We start from the raw sequence: 12,968 nt of genomic DNA on the forward strand, positions 1-12,968 counted from the left end.
AATTTAGAAAATCCTAAAAAGCTTTAGGAAGATTAAAACCACCCATAATCCAATCCCATCACTCATTATTAATAGTAAAAATTTACTTGGTAATTAGTTTGAAAGGGCCCAGGAAGAAGAACACAAGCAGAGAGAGAAAAACTAAAGAAAAAGTAAAGCTTTAGAATTTGCTTTGAAATGGGGAAAATAAATAATATTTACCATAAACAAGTTTCTCAAATCCCTATCCTCTAAGTATCTATAATGTAGAATCATTATTGAAGAGAATGTAGGAATCAGTTCTCTTGCCTAAGTCATATCCTGGCTCACCTGTGGTTGTTACTATAGACAGCAGCAACATTTCTTAGCAGTCATGCATATACCTAAAGGATCCTTTATTAATATTTATTTTTTTAGTTGTTGTTGGACACAATATCTTTATTTTATTTATCTATTTTTTATGTGGTGCTGAGGATCAAACCCAGGGCCTCAAACATGCCAGGCAAGTGCTCTACCACTGAGCCACAACCCCAGCCCCCTAAAGGATCCTAATCACCAAATTACACCAATTACTTTATGAATGAAGAGTTTGGCAAACTGTCATCAAAATTCGTTACTTGTTACTTCTACTGAATTACAGATTTCATCTCTTTAATTCCCTAAAGAGTATTTTCTTGTGAATTTAAATATGATAAACACTTTATGCTACCAATTTTCAGTGGAAAATTCTACATAACCACAAAAAAAAAAAAAAAGAAATCTGTGGTGGCTAGAAAAAGACACACTTAGGAATCCCCTGGAGAAAGCCAAAAAGCTAACCAAAGGACTCAGGAAATGAAATTATTTTATATATAAAATTTTGCACCTTAGACCATGAGTCTTATGGTGACCTAGGGTCTGTGAAAGTAAGAGCTCTGAAGACAAACATTTTTGGAAACGCCTTACAGTATATACTCCTTCTTGAGTGTGTTACACATTATCATATTAAGAGCTTTCAGTAGTCAAGAAGAAAACAACATTTCCCTAACTTCTCTGACCATGAATCTGTTGGTGGTAGAACACCTATTAATAATTTAAGGAACCCCTTTCATGAATGTCACCTTAATGAATTTATCATTGTCCAGGATCTTCATCTATATTAGTAATCCTAAACAAGCTCAACAAGGGTCATTCCTCTACCTAAACTTACACAGATTAAGTTGAACAATTTATAGTGATTAAATATTTACTTTAAAAAATTAGCATATATGAATAAAATGTTTATCACATAAATGATGTCTCAATGTAAAAAAAGTTCACTTTTTTGTCTTCTTTTTTATTTTTTAAAGAAACAAATGTTCTTGTTTCAGGATACTGAGAAGAAGAGCTACTTGTTGAACATGTTATCAGAACAAAAGAAAGATGTTGAGAGCCACAGCTGAAGGGGCCCCAGCAAACTTCCAGCTGCAGGCAAAACTTCCAGCTGCCAACGAACTTCCAGCTGCCAGCTGATGATTGGCTCACAGCGGCTCCAGCAACTTCTAGCTGCCAACTGATTGGCTCCTCTGCGGTGATGCTCATTGGGCTGTTTCCCTGCCCTTTCAGACCATGAAGCTGCTCATTGGGGGACTTTTTTTGGCTCCGCCCATGCAACCCAGCCAATCGGCCTCAAGAGCAGGAGGAGTGGGGGAGGTTGAGAGGCTTGTGGGAAGCCGGTGGTGGCAGTTGGGCTCTGAAGGTTTTCCTGAGGAGCTGTTTTGTTTGGTGTGTGTGATTCTAAAAATAAAGTTCGTTTCTTTTGACAAGGGGCTCCTGAATTGTGCCCAGCCAGACTGTGGCATTTGGTGGGCCACATGGGGAATGACTGAGGGTAAGTGATAAGGTAAACTGCTCGTCCCTGAGGGCAGGGCGAGAGGATGGGTAACCATTTTTAAGATTCTTCTTTTGTTTTGCTTCACTTTTAAGTTGCCTGTCCCTGGAGATGTGTAAGATGGAAGAAAAACTGCTCACATCTGAGGAACAGATAGGGAAAAAGGACGGATGGACATTTCAGGAGGCTATTATAATGATTTTGTGTTGTTCCAATTTTGTTTCACTCTGTTTCAGTTTTGTTGGGCGTTATCTTGTTGGGTTGTATTATAGTAGAAATATGGGATCAGAAATTAGTAAAAAACAAACTGAAAGAGTTTTAAGTAAATTGTTAGAGGAAGGAGGCATCTCAGTAAAATCAAGAACAGTCAGGGCATACGTTGATACAATACAAAAATGTAGCCCATGGCTTTTTAAGGAGGAGTTGTTAAATATATCACAATGGAACCATCATGGTGAAGATTTAAAAAGAATAGAAAAGAAAAGCCCAGGGACTCTGCAAGTTGGCACATTGCCATTGTGGACGTTGGTATCTTGTTTGCTTAGTCCAAAGCCATCAGTTCAGACAAAGGTAGAGGAAGGAGAAGACATATTGATTCAAGTAAAAGAGAAGGTCTCTCAAGTTAGTCAGAAAGAGGAAAAGATTCAAGTAAAAGAGAAGGTCCTTCGAGCTAGTCAGATAGAGGAAGAAAGCTTAGAGCAGAAAAAGCCATCAGGGGAAAAGTTACAACACGAGACTGCTACTAACACCTTTCTATCACCAGAGGGAGTAAGTGTCCAACCAACAGTGCCACCTCTACAGGAGACCACTACTAACAGCATTCTATCACCAGAGGGCGTAAGTGTCCAACCAACAGCACCACCTCCATATGCTGGGAGGCCCCCAATCCCTGCAGTTGATAGTTGGGATCCTGAGACAGGATCTCAAATATTAACATGCCCTGTATTTGAGGCAGGAGGGCAGCGAATTCACCATGCTTTAAATTTTAAAACAGTGAAGCAGCTAAAAGAGGCTGTAACAACCTATGGTCCTCAAGCACCCTTCACTGTAACCATGGTTGAATCCATTAACAACTTGAACATGACGCCAGCAGATTGGGCTAATATGTGTAAAGCTGTGCTAAATGGAGGACAATACCAGTTATTGAAGGTTGCCAATGAGGAATTTTGCAAGGAGACGGCTAGGTGAAATGCAGCAGCTGGTTATCCTCAGAGAAATCTAGATATGTTGTTAGGAAAGGGACCTTATGAGGATCAGCAGCAACAAATTGCATATGATCCTGGTGTATACGCACAAATTGCTGTAGATGCAATTAAGGCATGGAAGACTTCACAAGGACATGGAGGTTTACAAGGTCAATTATCTAAGGTAATACAAGGAGCTAATGAACCTTATGCTGAATTTGTAGATAGGCTTATTCAAACAGCTACCAGAGTTTTTGGGAATACAGAACAAGCAATGCCATTACTAAAACAACTGGCTCATGAGCAAGTGAATCGTTGGTGGAGAGAAGTCATTAGACCATGGAAACATGAAGATTTAAACACATATATTAAATTATGTAGAGATATTAATGAACAAGAGCAAGTCGTGGCAGCTGCAGTAAAACAGGTTTTAGAACAAGGGCAAGTCGTGGCAGCTGCAGTAAAACAGGCTTTAGATGCCAGGCCAAGAACATGCTACAGTTGTGAACAAACAGGACATTTTAAAAGGAATTGCCCCATAGGAGGAGGGTTTAACAAAACTAGGTATCAAAGGAGTAGAATACCGGGTATTTGCCCACGATGCTGTAGAGGGAGACATTGGGCTAATGAATGCCGTTCTCAAACCACCATAGAGGGTACTCCATTATCAAAAAATGAACAAGGACCAGGTGTTTATCCACGATATCGTGGAGAAAGGCATTGGGCTCTGTTGCCAAAAAATGGACACGGGGGCGTAATGCTCGGGGGCCCAAAACCACAAATATATGGAGCACTGGAGGAACCCAGCAACCCCATCGGGGTAGTGCCCAGGACAGATTGTCCATCAGATCCCTCATCAGACAAACCAGAGGGAGCACAGGGTTGGACACCTGCGTCTCTGCCAGAGCAGTACTAACTCCAGAGATGGGAGTTCAAATCATTCCCACAGGGGTAAAAGGACCTCTTCCCAAAGGAACAGTAGGCTTATTATTGGGACGCAGCTCTTCTACTCTAAAAGGACTTATGATAAGTCCTGGGGTAATTGATCCCGATTATGAAGGTGAAACAAAAATTATAGCCAGTTCTCCAAAGGGTATATCAGTAATTTCACCAGGAGATAGAATAGCACAGTTACTAATAATACCCAGCCTACATGATAAATTTTCCAGTCGTACTGTAGAAAGAGGTTCCAAGGGATTAGGCTCCACAGGTATAGATTGGCCTTTGCTTTCTTTAAATTTAGATTCTCGCCCCATGCTAAAACTAAATATTCAAGGACATGAATTTAATGGGCTACTGGATACAGGTGCAGACCTTAGCATCATCTCTCGTCAAGAATGGCCAAAACATTGGCCATTACAACAAGCCACTCAAACGCTTTGAGGCCTAGGAGTGGCAACTAATCCCCATAGAAGTGCAATGGTATTAGATTGGAAGGATCCTGAAGGATGTGAAGGAACTATACAGCCATATGTATTGGATCATCTTCCCGTAAATTTATGGGGACGAGATGTCATAGATCAATTCGGTTTGACATTAACAAATAACATCAATCAAAATGCACCCACTATTATGGCTAGACAAGGTTTTAGGAAAGGAAAAAGATTAGAAAAACAAGAACAAGGTATAGCAGCACCAATACAGATAGATCAAGGAATGGACAGACATGGGTTGGATTTTCAGAAAGGGCCACTGAGACAATAAAAATTACTTGGAAATCAGAAAGACCAGTATGGGTTCCTCAGTGGCCCCTGACTAAAGAAAAGATACAAGCAGCCCATGACCTGGTCAAACAACAATTAGTGGAAGGACATATACAACCTTCTGTATCTCCCCATAATACTCCCATTTTTGTCATCAAAAAGAAATCTGGTAAATGGAGATTATTGCAAGATTTAAGAGCCATTAATAATGAGATGGTTATTATGGAACCTGCTCAATCGGGGATTCCTCAATTGTCTGCTTTGCCAAAAACCTGGTATGTTTTAGTTATAGATATTAAAGATTGTTTTTTTTATTTTATTGTTGGTTGTTCAAAACATTACATAGTTCTTAATATACCATATTTCACAGATTGATTCAAGTGGGTTATGAACTCCCATTTTTACCCCGTATCCAGATTGCTGTGTCACATCAGTTACATTTCCATTGATTTACAAATTGCCTTTCTAGTGACTGATATATTCTGCTGTCTATCCCATTCTCCACTATCCCCCCTCCCCTCCCCTCCCCTCCCCTTCTCTCTCTCCACCCCCTCTACTATAAATCGTTTCTTCCACTTATATAATTTTTCTCCTACCCCTCCTTTCCTCTTATATGTAATTGTGTATAACCCTGATGCTCACCTTCCAATTCCATGCAATTTCCCTTCTCTCTCCCTTTCCCTCCCGCCTATCATCCCTGTTTAATGTTAATCTTCTTCTCAAGCTCTTCGTCTCTACCCTGTCCTTGGTTACTCCCCTTATATCAAAGAAGACATTTGGCATTTGTTTTTTTAAGGATTCGCTAGCTTCGCTTAGCATAATCTGCTCTAATGCCATCCATTTCCCTCCAAATTCTATGATTTTGTCATTTCTTATTGCAGAGTAATACTCTATTGTGTATAAATGCCACATTTTTTTAATCAATTCATCTATTGAAGGGCTTCTAGGTTGGTTCCACAATCTTGCTATCGTGAATTGTGCTGCTATGAACATCGATGTAGCAGTGTCCCTCTAGCATGCTCTTGTTAGGTCTTTAGGGAATAGACCGAGAAGGGGAATAGCTGGGTCAAATGGTGGTTCCATTCCCAGCTTTCCAAGAAATCTCCATACTGCTTTCCAAATTGCCTGCACCAATTTGCAGTCCCACCAACAATGAACAAGTGTACACATTTCCCCGCATCCTCGCCAGCACTTGTTGTTGTTAGACTTTATAATGGCTGCCAATCTTACTGGAGTGGGATGGTACCTTAGGGTGGTTTTGATTTGCATTTCTCTGACTGCTAGCGATGTTGAGCATTTTTTCATGTACTTGTTAATTGATTGTATGTCCTCCTCTGAGAAGTGTCTGTTCAGGTCCTTGGCCCATTTGTTGATTGGGTTATTTGTTATCTTATTATCTAATTTTTTGAGTTCTTTGTATACTCTGGATATTAGGGCTCTATCTGAAGTGTGTGGAGTAAAGATTTGTTCCCAGGATGTAGGCTCCCTGTTTATCTCTCTTATTGTTTCTTTTGTTGAGAGAAAACTTTTTAGTTTGAATAAGTCCCATTTGTTGATTCTAGTTGTTACCTCTTGCGCTATGGGTGTCCTATTGAGGAATTTGGAGCCCGACCCCACAGTATGTAGATCATAGCCGACTTTTTCTTCTATCAGACACCGTGTCTCTGATTTAATATCGAGCTCCTTGATCCATTTTGAGTTAACTTTTGTGCATGGCGAGAGAAAGGGATTCAGTTTCATTTTGATGCAAATGGATTTCCAATTTTCCCACCACCATTTGTTGAAGATGCTATCCTTCCTCCATTGAATGCTTTTGCCCCTTTATCAAATATAAGATAGTTGTCGTTTTATGGATTGGTTACTGTGTCTTCTATTCTGTACCATTGGTCCACTCGCCTATTTTGGTACCAGTACCATGCTGTTTTTGTTACTATTGCTCTGTAGTATAGTTTGAAGTCTGATATTGCTATACCGCCTGATTCACACTTCCTGCTTAGCATTTTTTTTTGCTATTCTGGGTCTTTTATTATTCCATATGAATTTCCTGATTGTTTTATCTATTTCTACAAGAAATGCTGTTGGGATTTTGATTGGCATTGCATTGAACTTATAGAGAACTTTTGGTAATGTCGCCATTTTGATGATGTTAGTTCTGCCTATCCATGAACAGGGCATATTTTTCCATCTTCTGAGGTCTTCTATATCTCTCTTTAGGGTTCTGTAGTTTTCATTGTATAGGTCTTTCACCTCTTTTGTTAGGCTGATTCCCAAGTATTTTATTTTTGGGGGGGATATTGTGAATGGAGTAGTTGTCCTCATTTCCGTTTCAGAGGATTTGTCGCTGATATACAGGAATGCATTTTATTTATGCATGTTGATTTTATATCCTGCCACTTTGCTGAATTCATTTATTAACTCTAATAGTTTCTTTGTAGACCCTTTTGGGTCTGTTAGGTATAGAATCATATCGTCTGCAAATAGTGATAATTTAAGTTCTTCTTTTCCAATTTTTATGCCTTTAATTTCTTTCGTCTGTCTAATTGCTCTGGCCAGTGTTTCGAGGACTATGTTGAACAGAAGTGGTGAGAGAGGGCATCCCTGTCTTGTACCAGATCTTAGAGAGAATGCCTTCAATTTTTCTCCATTCAGAATGATGCTGGCCTGCGGCTTATCATAGATTGCTTTTACAATGTTGAGGTATGATCCTGTTATCCCTAATTTTTCTAGAGTTTTGAACATAAAGGGATGCTGTACTTTGTCGAATGCTTTTTCTGCATCTATTGAGATGATCATATGGTTCTTATTTTTAAGTCTATAGATGTGGTGAATAACATTTATTGATTTCCATATATTGAACCAGCCTTGCATCCCAGGGATGAATCCTACTTGATCATGGTGTATAATTTTTTTGATATGATTTTGAATCTGATTCGCCAAAATTTTATTGAGGATTTTTGCATCTAGGTTCATTAGAGATATTGGTCTGTAGTTTTCTTTCTTTGAAGTGTCTCTGTCTGGTTTAGGCATCAGGGTGATGTTGGCCTCGTAGAATGTCTTTGGAAGTTCTCCCTCTTTTTCTATTTCCTGAAATAGCTTGAAAAGTATTGGTGTTAGTTCCTCTTTAAAGGTTTTGTAAAACTCTGCTGTATACCTGTCCGGTCCTGGGCTTTTCTTAGTTGGTAGTCTTTTGATGGTTTCTTCTATTTCCTCTATTGTTATTGGTCTGTTTAGGCTGTCTATATCTTCCTGACTCAATCTGGGCAGATCATATGACTTAAGAAATTTATCGATGCCTTCACTATCTTCTATTTTATTGGAGTATAAGGATTCAAAGTAATTTCTGATTATCTTCTGTATTTCTGAAGTGTCTGTTGTGATATTGCCTTTTTCATCCCGTATGCTAGTAATTTGGGTTCTCTCTCTTCTTCTCTTCGTTAGCATGGCTAAGGGTCTGTCGATTTTATTTATTTTTTCAAAGAACCAACTTTTGGTTTTGTCAATTTTTTCAATTGTTTCTTTTGTTTCGATTTCATTAATTTCAGCTCTGATTTTAATTATTTCTTGCCTTCTACTTCTTTTGCTGTTGTTTTGCTCTTCTTTTTCTAGGATTTTGAGAAGATATATGAGATCGTTTATTTGTTGGTTTTTTTCTTTTTTTAAGGAATCCGCTCCAAGAAATGAATTTTCCTCTTAAAACTGCTTTCAATGTGTCCCATAGATTCCGATATGTTGTGTCTGTGTTTTCATTTAACTCTAAGAAGTTTTTAATTTCCTCCTTAATGTCTTCTATAACCCATTGATCATTCAGTAACCTATTGTTCATTCTCCAAGTGATGCATGATTTTTCCTTCCTTCTTTTATCGTTGATTTTCAGTTTCATTCCATTATGATCAGATAAGATGCATGGTATTATTTCTACTCCTTTATATTGTCTAAGAGTTGCCCTGTGACATAATATATGATCTATTTTTGTGAAGGAACCATGTGCTGCTGAGAAGAAAGTGTAACTACTTGATGTTGGGTGGTATATTCTATATATGTCAATTAAGTCTAGGTTGTTAATTGTGTTGTTGAGTTCTATAGTTTCCTTATTTAACTTTTGTTTGGAAGATCTGTCCAGTGGTGAGAGAGGTGTGTTAAAGTCTCCCATGATTATTGTATGGTGGTCTATTAGACTCTTGTACTTGAGAAGAGTTTGCTTGATGAACGTAGCTGCACCACTGTTTGGGGCATATATATTTATGATTGTTATGTCTTGTTGGTGTATGGTTCCCTTGAGCAGTATGCAGTGTCCCTCTTTATCCTTTTTGATTAACTTTGGCTTGAAATCTATTTTGTTTGATATGAGTATGGACACTCCTGCTTGTTTCCGCAGTCCATATGAGTGGAATGATTTTTCCCAGCCTTTCACCTTCAGTCTATGTATATCTTTTCCTATCAAATGCGTCTCCTGTAGGCAACATATTGTTGGATCTTGTTTTGAGATCCATTTGACTAGCCTGTGTCTCTTAATTGGTGAGTTTAAGCCATTAACATTTAGGGTTATTATTGAGATTTGGTTTGTTCATCCAGTCATATTTGTTTATTTATGTTATTAAACCTGATTAGTTTTCCTCTTTGGATACTTTCCCCCCTTTACTGTCCTACCTCCCACTGATGGTTTTCAATGTTATTTTCAGTTTCCTCTTCCTGTAATGTTTTGCCAAGGATTTTTTGAAGTGATGGTTTTCTAGCTGCGAATTCTTTTAACTATTGTTTATCGTGAAAGGTTTTAATTTCATCTTCCATCCTGAAGCTTAATTTCGCCGGATACACGATTCTTGGTTGGAACCCATTTTCTTTCAGTGTTTGAAAAATGTTATTCCAGGATCTTCTAGCTTTCAGAGTCTGTGTTGAGAGATCAGCTGTTATCCTGATTGGTTTGCCCCTAAATGTAATCTGCTTTCTTTCTCTTGTAGCTTTTAAAATTCTCTCCTTATTCTGTATGTTGGGCATCTTCATTATAATGTGTCTAGGTCTGGATCTCTTATGATTTTGCACTTTCGGCGTCCTGTAGGCTTCTAGGATATGGGATTCTGTTTCATTCTTCAAGTCTGGGAAGTTTTCTCGAATTATTTCATTGAATAGATTGTTTATTCCTTTGGTTTGGAGCTCTGTGCCTTCCTGTATCCCAATGACTCTTAAGTTTGGTCTTTTAATGTTATCCCATAATTCTTGAATGTTCTGTTCATGGTTTCTTAGCAGTCTTGCTGAGCTGTCTATGTTCTTTTCAAGTTCAAATACTTTGTCTTCATTGTCTGATGTTCTATCTTCTAAGTGATCTATTCTGCTGGTAGTATTGTCAATTGAGGTTTTAACTTGGTTTATTGCTTCCTGCATTTCTAGGATTTCTATTTGTTTGTTTTTTATTACTTCTAACTCCCTGTGAAATTGATCTTTTACTTCCTGGATTTGTTTCTGTAGTTCCTTGTCAATGTGATCTTTCATTGTCTGATTTTGCTGTCTCATGTCTTCCTTGAGACTCCAGATCATCTGAAGCATGTATATCCTGAACTCTTTATCTGACATTCCATCTGTTGCAGCTATTACCTCTTCTAGAGTTGAGTTGACCTGCATTGCTTGTGGTCCTTTCTTTCCTTGTCTTTTCATATTGCTTGCGTTTCTTTCTGCTTGGTGAAACTGTTGTGTTTTTGAAATTTTCCCCCTATTTATTTATATTGCTCTTGTATAGTTGGGAGATCTCTCTTATAGGGCGGGTAGTGGCTGTGCTCCTCCTCTAATTAGGGTGATCTATCTACCACGCTGGTTGGTCATAGGTCTGCCCACCCTGCGGGCGCGGGTGGCTGCTCTACTCTGCCCCCACTCCAATTGTGGTGACGTACCTACCACGTCCTCGGATCGTTGGTCCTGATCCGGATGTGGGCGGCAGCTCTGCTCCACCCCTACTCCAATTGGTGTGATGTGTCTACCACGCTGGTCGGCCTCTAAGCCTGTTCCGCCGGTGGGTCTCAGATCTGCCTACCTTGCGGGCTTGGGCGGCAGTTCTGCTCAGCCCCCACTCCCAGAGGTGGTACCTAACTGCCTCTCCAATGGGTCGCTGGGCCTTTTCCGGACACTGGCGGCTGCTCTGTTCAACCCCCACTCCAACCAGTGTGACGTGACTGCCTCGATGCTACTTGTCCACCACACTGGCAGGCTGCCGAGCCTGTCCTGCCAGTGGGACGCAGGTCTGCCTACCTTGCAGGATCAGACGGCGGCTCTTCACGGCCTCCACTCCAAATGGGGTGACTTGTCTACCCTGCCGTCGGGTCGCTGGTCCTGTTCCAGGCGTGGGTGGCTACTCTCCTCGGCCCCAGCTTCAGTTGGGGTGTCGTGATACCACACCAGCGGGTCCCTTAGCCTGCTCTGGGCGCAGGTGGCAGCTCCACTCTGCCCTCTAGGCCCCCGCAGCACCCAGCAGGACCCGGACCAAGAAGCAGTCCCTGTAGTATCCCCAACCCTGGGCCAAAGCAGCTTCGGGAGCCAGGAGCCGGCCTCTCCGATCCCAGCCACGTTCTGCTAGGAGCAGGCTCCACAGAGCAACCGCTGCGGGTTCCCTAACCCCAGGCCAAAGCAGCCCCGGGAGACCAAGCCTGCCCGCACCAGACTCTCCCTGCTCGATGCACGCTCCGCTAGGAGCAGAGTCAAAGACGCAGTTCCCGTGGGCTCCCCAGCCCCGGGCCAAAGCTGTTCCGGGAGTCAGAGCCCCGCTGCCCCTCGGCGCACGTTTCACTTGTAGCTGGCCTCAGCTCGCGGTCTCCGCAGGTTCCCCGGCCCTGGGCTCAAGCAGCAACGGGAGCCAGAACCCAGCCTCTCCGATCCCTGCCACACTCTGCTAGGGGCAGGCTCCACAGAGGTACCCCAGCCTCAGGCCCAAGCAGCCCCGGGAGCCTGATCCTGGCCGCTCCAAACTCTCCCAGCTCAGTGTACGCTCCGCCAGGGGCAGGGTCAAAGGCGCAGTCCCCGCGGGCTCCCCAGCCCCGGGCCAAAACTGTTCCGGGAGTCAGAGCCACGCCGCCCCTCAGCGCACAATCCACTTGTAACTGGCCTCAGCCCGGAGTCCCCGAAGGATCCCCCGCCCTGGGCCAAAGCAACCCGGGGAGCTAGAATCTGGCCGCTCAAAGTTCGGCGCCCGCCTTGCCAGGGGCGAGCCCCGAAGAGTATTCTCCTCAGGTTCTCCAGTCCCGAGCCTGAGCGATCTGTCTGCGAGACGCAGGCTAATACCAGCCTGGAATCACCTGTTCCGTAGTTGAATGAGCTGAGATCAGTAGAAAACAGGGATGATTGCATCAGCTTTCCAAGATGGCGGCTGCTGTCCTCCTCCGTGTTCCGACCGGTGTCGGGAATCGAACTGGACCGGTTCTCTCCTGTCTCAAAGCCGGAACTCAGCACTAAGTGCGGCCAGTGTGCCACTGGCAGGAGCCTCCAGAATCCGCTTCGCTGTAATCCCACTCTGGTACCTTACTGCTAACTAACTAGCGCGCGCCCCAGACTCCATCCGCGGGGCGGTCCGCCGACCAGGTACTGCTACCCTCTGTGCGGAGAAATCGCCCGCGACCGAGCCCCCGCAGCCGAATCCCGTGCGCTGGAAATCTGTCCTCTAGATTCTGGAGCACCTCAATTTCACTGGAAATTCCCAACAAGGTAGCCTTCAGCCGTTTCACCTCGTCTTTCTCCCGCACAGTGACGCGGCGCACTGGGGTGCTGCACTCCCATCGCCGCCATCTTCTGTTCCCCTAAAGATTGTTTTTTTTCAATTCCAATTCATCCTGAGGATAGTCCACGTTTTGCATTTACTATCCTTGCACTGAATCATGAAGGTCCTGATCAGAGATATGAATGGAAAGTACTCCCTAAAGGGATGGCTAACAGCCCAACTATGTGACAAATTTATGTTAACAAAGTAATCCAGCCACTTAGAAATCAAAATCCTGAACTACAAATATTTCACTATATGGATGATGTATTATTAGCACACAAAGATAAAAACACATTGCTAGAATGTTATGCCACACTTACAAACTTATTAAAAAATTATAGTCTAGAGTAGGCAATATATAAAGTACAATTAAATTTTACAATTAATTATTTAGGAGTTCTATTATCCTCAACCATGGTCCGTCCACCAAAAATTCAAATACGAGTAGATCAACTCAAATCACTTAACGACTTTCAAAAGTTATTAGGAGACATAAATTGGATAAGGCCTTATCT

This window comes from Spermophilus citellus (assembly GCF_964194105.1).
Source record: "Spermophilus citellus genome assembly, chromosome: 2".
NCBI classification, from domain to species: domain Eukaryota; kingdom Metazoa; phylum Chordata; class Mammalia; order Rodentia; family Sciuridae; genus Spermophilus; species Spermophilus citellus.